Here is a 9,757-nt window from a genome sequence, read left to right on the forward strand (position 1 = left end):
TACTTCTCCCACCACTGCTCATATTCATACGTAATGGATGTCTTGTTATGTATTGTCTGTGCATTTCTTTCTTTCTTTCTTGTGTCTTTCTCTTTATTTATTTATTTACATAACTAATTGTAGTTATGCATGCGGGCTTGTTAATGTTTTTCATCTTGGAAAACATTTCAAGAGGGTGAAGAGTTTAAGCCATTTACTGTAGACAAAAGTAATGGAAAATCATCTTTTACTGCAACAAGTGTGCAGAGTAAAATGTAATTAGTATTTATGTAAATTATCCATTTGTAATAAACCATGCTTTTCTTTTATATTACAAATTTCACCTGTAACCCATTTGGCTCTTTCTACAATATTAACTTTATCATTTTTTTGTCTTCACTTTAATTCTTACATTTGCTTTGCACTTGATGAATTTCTCTTTTTTTAATCTCCTGCCATGCACTTTCAGCCTGTCTCACCTCCTTGCCCTTTTTTTCACCGTCTATTGCTGTGTCTTTCAGGTGAGAATAAGTGACAGTTGGAGTGACAGGCTCATTAGGGCTTCATTACATGGCTGCTTGGACAGGAGGAGGAGAGAGGCCCAGTAGATGAGCTATAAAGCAGGACTGGCTGGCTGGGCGACCCCAGCAGCCCCAGAGCCTCGGAGCTTCTCCACAAAGGTTCACTAAAGGCCCCTGAAGGGGAAGAGCACACCTGGGCCAGGTGAGGTTTGCCGTGGAGAAGGGCACTGGGTGCACATTTACCGAGAAAGCGGGGGTGGATTCCTCACATTCAGCCCAGGAGGTAACCCCAAGGCACTGCACTACACACACAATACACTGACATGCACATACATATCCACACATACACACACAGACTGTCTGCCAAGGGTATTACAAGTTTAGACTTTTCAACAGGTCTACTCAACTAAAAGAAAACAGATCAAACAGTGAAATTACTTTTCCAAGCCTGAATAATGAGAATTAAGACAAGACACAAGTCGTGACAAGAACTTTTCACATTAGATATTTCAGGCTGCTCCTCCTTGAACTGTACCACACCTCCGAATCCTGAGAATTGACAAGGCTTGAAAAGCCAGACCCAGTTGTTCTGCAGTTGGATTTGGGTTTAATGCCTGCCAACAAATGTCAGTCAGAGGTTTGTTTTCTCGGGGAGCAACTGAGTAACATATCTCGAGCTGCGGTGATTAAGGCATTCAAGAACCATTAAGTAGTTAAATTAAGTGTCTAAATGGAAACCAGGTTGCTCCTCGATTTTTAAGGATTTGAGTGAGGGATCGGGTAACAGATCTAAGATGAAAAAAGACCTTGGTCAAATAATGTTTACACATAATTCATAATGTTTAGAGTACTTTTGCAGACTCTAATGCAGCAACATAATTAAAACAGAGTCATGTAGGACACTTGGACCTGATGTTAAAATATTTTCCAGTGACTGGGGTACGTATGCAATTTAAATGCATGTAACAAACTGAAACTGGCTGAGCTGTAAATACTTCAACCACCTTGCAAAATGCTGATAGTGATGGTGTTTTGTGTCAAAATACAGGGAATTTTCTATGAGCAGGTTTCAGCACCTGTCCCAGGCTCCTTGTACTTCCTTAATGGTGATAAATGAACCCGGTTGAGTCATAGAACTCTGTGCCAGTGAAATATATCTTAATGAAGGAAATGTGGCTTCACTGGGACTTACAGCTGCCACAAGTATGCAAGAGTACACTGTTAAATGTACTGTGAGTCTGAATGAGTGGAAGTGTTTGGAATGGGAGAGGGTAGTGAGAGTGACGTTAGATTTGTGTTAACATTGAATCACATATTTGTGTATATAAATCTTCTTTGACTGTGCTTTTCCTCTGCACTTTTTATCTTCTCAAAGAGGTTTAGACCAAATCTATGACATCACCCAGTGGAATGTAAACAGAGTAAACATGTCACAAATGAAAAACATTTATTTTGTGAATGTGATATCTAAGCCATGTAAAGTTGGTCTGCTAAGTTATACTGTCACAACATGCAGGCAATGAGAATTAATCTGGTGCAGGTTTCTCACTTTAATACAGTTAAACCACCATCACTGCCATAAAAACCTGTACAGCCTGTTAATAATGTGTTTCCTGCAGGCTCTAAATTACATAAACATTTGTTTACAGAAACAGGAAAGACGCTGACACTAGCTAACTACTAACAATTAAATATAGCAGACAAGGATAGTGCACATCCACTGTAATAATGTGAGAAACAAAGTAAATATTTAATATTTGAAATCAGTGCTTACCAGTGAAGTGGTTTTAAAGGAAACATTGGGCAATGCTGCTCCATTTGTTGAGTAATGTTAGCTTGCATTAGCAATTTCTAGCTAGGATAAAAGATTACAGTTCTTCAGGTTAGAGCATTAGCAACGCTACTGGCAGCCCCTGGTTGGATAGAAAGTTGTGAAAACCTAGATAACCCTGTTTCTGTTTGTTGTTAGAGCAGTTACAGTGAAAGTCATTTTACACAGCTTTGTCCGACTTCCTCCACAGGCATGCCCAGCGTGAGAGGGGTCTATCAGCTGTCAATCACTTGCTAGGTGGCCTATGGACACTAAGTCCACCCCTATGTCAGAACAGGCTAAGCAGTGAGAATGAAAAGATTAAAAGGAAAAAAAACTAAGATCTGAGAGCAAAGGTGGAAAACTACAGCAGTGTTTTGCTTCCATCAGGACAAAAAATTAGCTCAGTTTCTCAATATAACAAGAAAACTTTCACATTATAATGAGAAAGTTAACTCTATATAACAAGGTAGTATTTTGTAACGAGAACGTTTTCTCATTATAACAAGATCATTTTTCTCATTATAACATGAAAAACAACTTGTTTTATGCAAGTTATGCAGCACATTGCTGCTCTTTATGTGCTGAAGAGTTCATGGGGAAATTATGATATTAACTGCAGCTGGACCTCATGTTACGGAAAATGACAGACAGGTAGAAACAGGTTTTATTGTAATATTCCAGGGGATAATGACTGTGTGCTCACTACATTTCACTCACTGTTAATGAGAAGCTGCTAAAGGACTGACAAAAGCACAGCCAAGCACTGCTTTAACTGCTTTTCACTTTCTCATTGTTTGGGGAAAATCCATGTAATTTATGTGCTGGTGCGCATGCATGTTACCATGGTTACACATATACGCCATGACAGTTCATGTCCAGAAGGTGGATTTAATAGTAGTTTAGATACATTTCAAGCATTTGTTTCACACCAGCCTAAACTAGATGGGTTGCTCATGTTTGTCACAATAAAAGCACCTACTCTTATAAGAAAACTTTAGAACTTATGGATTTATTTTATGGTATAAATTTTCCTGCTTACAGTTTTGGGTTCATATTCATGGTTTAGATATTTCATTACATTGTATTTGTCTTTATTTATGTGTTTTTATGTTTGCATTCCAGTGAGTTCTGTTTGACTCCATACACAGCTCCTACGTTGTACCCCATGACTTGCTGTCACATTTTCAAGTACTCATAGAGAAATTCCATAAAAAGTGAATGAGGTTGTGGAATTTGGATCTAAACAAGAGGGTGGATTTCTCCAAAGAATTAACTGTGATTTGACTCAGACAGCAGGCCAAATTCATAGAGGAAATATGAACATACACAAAGCCTAAACCTCCACTTAGAATCCCCCTCTCTGTGCCCTTAACCACTGCTTCTCATTTTATGTTGCCAGTGAATACTTAACCACCCTGCATTGGTCTTTTCTTTATCCCCCTTCCTTTCGCTGGAGCGGTTTCCCATCCCTATGCTCAGATGTGACCTTTCACCCCTGGCGGCATGTTGACTCTCGATGGCAGACATGCTGGTGTCTAATGCTCACCGCTCCACAGATCGGTTAAGTTACGGTCAGTTCCGACAGTCACTGTGGCTGAAGAAAAGAGAAGCTGGATGGAGATGGAGGATGGATGCTAATATTGCCTTGGCTGAATATAAACTATTATTGACTTCACTTTTTCCCTGTCCTTCCTCTGTTTGGGAGACTGGCGGACGCCTCATCTCTTCCTGCTCTCTTCTCCTGCTCTTTATTCTCCTGCTCTTTATTTTTCTCTTTACATGGAATGGCTTTGGTCAGCCTGTGCACTGCCAGATGCGTAAAGGGAAAGAAGAAAAAAGGATTGGACAGCTCAAATGCATTGGTTTTTGTATTTATATATTTCATAATGTTTTTCTGTATATCACCTAGTATGGTTGGTTCATAAATTCCTTACAGTGGTGACTCACCCAGTTCCTCACTGTGAACAACTGTGTCACTACTTCCCACGACTGAAAACACAGAAAAAACAAAATTAAAGACAGATTGCAAAATAGAAACATATCAGGCGAATCAAGCTGACATTCAAAACCCCATGGCAGCCGCACCACTGGATATCATTGCGCTATTTGGTGAAATGATAATTATGATAATTGTTCCGTGAACTGTAGCAGTGTGGGGTTGTAATAGTCGCTCTTTCCACAACAGGAACTACTGGGTTCTCTTCACCGGCATGCCAAAACCACAGAGCTTACACAGCCCTGAGGATGACAAGACAGGGAGGATGGAGGAAAGGGGTAAATGAAACAAAGAATGAGGCACACTATAGGGTCCTATAAAGACTTTCATATGTACCGTGCCCTGCATGTTTGATTTTCAGTGACTGCGGCACGGCTTGGCTGCCTCTCAAGGCGATCCAAGAATAATTTCCATGAGTAGAGGAATGGATCTGTGACTCTACAGATCATAGCACTCTGTTAGTCATATGTATTTCATTGATTCTGACTTTTCTTCCCTGTCATTTGAGTGTTTCAGTGAAAGGTGTAATGGCATGGCTGCAACTGACCTAGATATAAAACTTTGAGTACTCAGTGTTGTACCATTTTTGTTGAAATTTCTAACATGACCATTGAAAATACGCTGAAATGATTTATTTTATTGAAACTTAGCTTTTATACCATATACTTTAGACTCTATATTAGTCTTGCCATTATTGCTAATGCTATCTGTATTTGTTTTAATTTAATTTCTTGAGAAAATAATGTTTGATTCCTAAGAAAAATAGTTTTTCTTTTCTTTGTGATGAGCAGACATTTTTTACCATGATGACTGTCATACGGTGGTCCAAGTTATAAATCTTTGTATTTTACGCCCTGTCAATGGGACTTAATTAGTGCTTATTAAAGGCAGGTGTGCTGCTGAGGTCAACCAGCTCAGTCGCATTGGTTTAAATATACAGCGTGTTAGCATCAGTTAAACCAAACTGCTACAGATGGATACATAGACTGGTGAAAATTCATGTTTATTTCCCATAAAATAAAAAGCAGTAAACTTTTATCATTCACTTATCACTCACACCCACTTTATCATTCTCTCTAATTTCAAGGTATTTACAATGAAAATATAATGAGCTATAAAGAAATAGTTCAACATTTTGGGAAATATGCTTATGTGGTTTCTTTGTGAGAGTTAGCTGAGAAGATTGATACCAATCTTATGTTTGTGTTAAGTTTGAAGCTAGAGCCAGGAAGCAATTAGCTTAGCATAGCATGAAGACTGGAAGCAGGGGGAAACCGCTAGCTTGGCTCTCTCAAAAGTTTAAAAAAAAAAAACACCCTCACTGCATCAACAAGACTCCAGGAGGTCACTGGCTTTAGTACATCAAGAAACAGTTACAGCATGTAACCCTGACGCCATAAATTGTCATTTTAACATTTCTGTTTGTGCAGATTAAAAAAACAAAGTACAACATCTGAGTTTGAAAGGTAGGCAAATTTATGAACTTTGAACAGAGACAGGCTAACTGTTTCTCCCTGCGTCTAGTCTTTATGGTTAGCTAGGTTAATCGCTTCTGAGACGAAAGACTCCTATAAAAAGCTCCTTTTTAACAGTTGTTGCACGTTGAAAATGATATGACACAAATGTTCTGAAAACAACCAGCATCACGCAGGATTTCCTGTCTGTTGACTTGAAAGATTTGCTCTGCTGTGCATGTTATCACATAGACATACAATACTTACAGACATTATTAGGAGTTAGATGTAGTTCTGTCTCCTTTCTCTCTAAATCCCCTCTTCATATCAAGTGTCTTTGCTGTCTCTGGCTTGTGTCTTGTTTTTTCTGAGCTCTCCGTTAGCACTCGGAGCTGTCAAGGAATGATGCTGCACAGTGCTGCCAGGCAGAGGTGAGGCGCAGGGTGACACACTGAGAAGTGAGATGAATCTTCTTCATCAAAACCACAGTGATATATATGCTGCTACATCTCCATCCTGTGTATAGGCACTGTCCTTTTTCCATTGTTGCATTCTTCTGCTTAGATCTTACTGACACTTTATCTTGTATACCCTATAACATTTTTTTGAGCATCATCCCTTATATTCATTTTTGTTTTCCTTTTCCACGGTTTACTCTGTTTTACACTATACATGCAGCACTAGTAAATCTTTGTGTTTGGGTTAGCCAACTAGTATATTGGATGCATCAGGTAACAGAATAAAGCGAGTTCCAAAGGCTATTTGACAAAAACAATTAATAACTTGATTACTTTAAACATGGCAACTTGGCAGTCCAAGCAGAATATTTTCTGCTCGATACTGATCTGTTTCACACATTCCCACCTTCATACATACACTCACAATCACAGTGAGCAGGCATGATGCTAGCGTCACACACTTGCACAGTCTGAGCTCTCAGGCATGAAAAGATCGATTCTATCTTCTATGTCTAATTCTGGGTTTTCAGACGGGATATGTGCGTGGACTATATGCGTATGTTGCCAGGTTTGTGTCAAGATTTCCAGTGCTCCCGCTGTGTTAATGGCTAGGCTGTGAATCGTCACCACGGCAATGGTCAAACGGGGCCAGGCTGATGACGTACACCGGTAAGTCCATCCAAGGGAAATAGCAAATGTGTGTGCGTGTATTCTGAGGTGTGTTCAAAGTCCTTGCTCCCCTGCCTTCTTTCTGGGCCCTACGAAGTAGGCAGCAGTGTGAACAAAGGGTCAATGCCAGGCTTTCTTCATCCATACTGGAGGGCTTTGGCACCTCACAGCTCTTGTAGACTCCAGCACCTGCCTTCTCTCAATCTCACTGGGACAGCGTCATTTAGCCAGACTGATCTTCTCCAGGCCAATAGGGAAACTTAATTTAATCATTCTGCAACTGGTGCTGTGTGGGTAGAACACAGATTTCACAGACGGCATAATGTTGTCGAGACAGGGTGGCCTGTTGGACAATTTTGTGACTGGGAGGTTGCAAGTTCACTCCAAGCAAGAGCCAGAATCCCTTTTTTCCCTCTGAGCCTGACACTGAACTGAAACCAGCCATCCATGAAAAAGTGCAAACCACTCAGCAAGAACTTTGTTTTTGTGAAAACAGTTTTACTTAATTGCTGTGACAAGATTTGCGCTGTCGCAACAGCCACTGCTCCACCTTCTTGTTCCTTTCTGCAAACACATCCATATGTGGGAATTGACGTCCCGTGATGTTTGCTTAAATCTTTATTCCCTCAGTGCCCCGGCTGGCTCGGCCCAGTCCAGGAACTGCAGCAGCCGTGCAGCGGGGCCTCACTGCTGGAGGGCAGGAACTCACTGAACAGGAGGGAGAGCTCCTAATTGGCCTGAATGGCTGCAATCTGAGCCAATAAGAGATAAGTGCTGGATTGCTCTCCAGATCGGCAGCGATAGCATTGTGCTGTGTGACCGGGCCACGATTGCGCTGTTGACCAAACAGAGAACAGGTGTGCAAGCTCTCTCCAGCTCAGGTGGCCTTCCCAGCAACCCCGAACAAGCTCTGCCGTGGCGGGCCTCACACACCCTGAGCAAACACACTGAACGCTCGGATTGCTGTGCACTGTATGCTTTTATACTTTGAGGAAAAAATCCATCTCTGTGTGACAAGCTTGTTCCTGTGTTATAGCTGGATAACCTACAGTATGGAGGAATGTATTCATAAATGTTGGAACAAAGGCACTCTTAACCTACTTCCTTCATGGCTAATCAAGCAGCATTGACTTTAGTGATAGGGGGCTGGTTAGACGGATGTTGGCGGTTTGAACGGCGTGCAATGCAAGCCATTAATACTTCATTTTTTATGAATCACAAAGTGGCAGCAAGTGAATAGTATTTTCGTCCTTCCTGAACTGCTTTGAATATTAATTACAAATCCTTTCAACTTGCCTCTGAAGCGACCATTTCTATATTTCACAAACAATAGATACTGTAAATGTTTGGCTCAGATGGCCAATCTTTGTTTTGATTAGGACCCATAAGTGTATAAATATGCCTATAACCTTCTTGGCAAGCAAACTCTTGACATTTATGGCTTCCAGATGGCAAACGACCAATGGAAGAATTCACATTTAGTATTGTAAACAAAAGAGGAGAAATAGGAAAAAGAATAAGCAGTAATATCAAAACAAACAATTCTTTACCAGTTTCCCTTTTAGGCTTTATTTTTCTGTTTGCTTAAGCACATAACATCTTCTCTATAATTCATTGTGTTTGGTATTAGTCATTTTAATGCTGTGTGTATTTATGATTAATTTCTAGAAAAGAAATAGATGTTGCTCATAAAATGTGTGCAAATAGCACACAGAGATAAACTGTTAACCAGCTGTTAAACACACTGTGTTGTGTATGCATGTTAGTTCACTGAAATACTCAAGTGTTTGCCTGTGCTGTTTACATCTGAATTTGACTGAGTGAGTGTAACTTTTTCAATGAGAGAGGAAGGGGGTCTTTAAGAGGGGAATCACATCCTGTGCCAGAGCCCTGAACTCTGTTTCCAAAGCCAGCAGAAGTGATGGGTGTGCTGGGATAATGAGGGGGGTCAGTATCAGAGGGTGAAAGCATTTGGGGATAAGCCATGGCTAATGACGAGGAAGTCCGAGGCGGCTTTGATCTACACAGGTCCTTTGGCACATCGAGGGAAAGCTGTGTGCTATACAAGGAGACCCCTAATCTTCTTAGGGATATGCTTAACATTCCTCTACTTTTGGGGACCAAGAAGAGTACTCCATCTCTCCGTCTGTCCTCTTTATGGGTGCAATTCAAAACAGTCTGCAAGTCTGCATCCTATTTTGCTGTTGGTTTTTCGGGAAACCAGAGCATATATGAGGGGAAAGACAAGAGCTGTGGGTTGGTGGGTTGGCTGCTCGATGGAAGGAAGGCCTCTTCTGGTCACACTGTGGGATGGTCTCTGCTAAGCTGGAACAGGTTTTTGGTGGGTTTTGGGAAGATTTCCGCATCAACCACTGGCATCGTGTAGCTGAAGCTAATCCTGCAGAGGAAATTTTGATTTCATTTTGGATGTAGAAGTTGTTCCCAAAGTGGCATCATCATCACTTCAAAATGATTGATTTCTCTCCATGTCTACTGGGATTATTTTCTAGAAAACCATTCTTGTTTTCTTTCTACTGCGGTTGGAAGGTATTTATAGATGTGATGTTTGAAATTATATATTATATATATAAAGTCTGAATTGGCCTAAGAATGACATTAAGCACTATTCTCTGAGGCGTTTTGAGAAAGGACAGAGCTGGAAATTGCAGTGGCTATGCCAGCCTGCTGCCTCCCTGCGTGCCAGTCAAGAAGAAAAGCCCAAAAAGCAGCAACGAGGATGGAAAGTATGGAACAGTCCTTTCCATGCCTTTGTGAAAACTGAAAAAAGGGCAAATTCACTCCTTTTTTCCCATCCAGACCACATTAGACAGATTAGAAAATTTACTCTATAAAGATATTTAGTAATT

The 9,757-nt window shown here is 40.6% G+C and overlaps 2 long non-coding RNA genes across 2 annotated transcripts; one reads left to right on the top strand and one right to left on the bottom strand.

Annotated features, from left to right (window-relative positions):
• Positions 1 to 462: 462 nt before the first annotated feature.
• Positions 463 to 7,484, top strand: LOC137196766 (uncharacterized). Its single transcript, XR_010931313.1, has 3 exons — positions 463 to 702; positions 4,499 to 6,194; positions 6,752 to 7,484. It is a non-coding gene; the product is annotated as an uncharacterized lncRNA (long non-coding RNA).
• On the bottom strand, positions 3,304 to 6,120 carry LOC137196767 (uncharacterized). The gene is made up of 3 exons (XR_010931314.1): positions 6,031 to 6,120; positions 4,261 to 4,302; positions 3,304 to 4,119 (listed from the first exon to the last, which is right to left on the bottom strand). It is a non-coding gene; the product is annotated as an uncharacterized lncRNA (long non-coding RNA).
• Positions 7,485 to 9,757: the final 2,273 nt, after the last annotated feature.

The sequence above is a fragment of the Thunnus thynnus genome, chromosome 14, assembly GCF_963924715.1.
Source record: "Thunnus thynnus chromosome 14, fThuThy2.1, whole genome shotgun sequence".
Taxonomy (NCBI): Eukaryota; Metazoa; Chordata; class Actinopteri; order Scombriformes; family Scombridae; genus Thunnus; species Thunnus thynnus.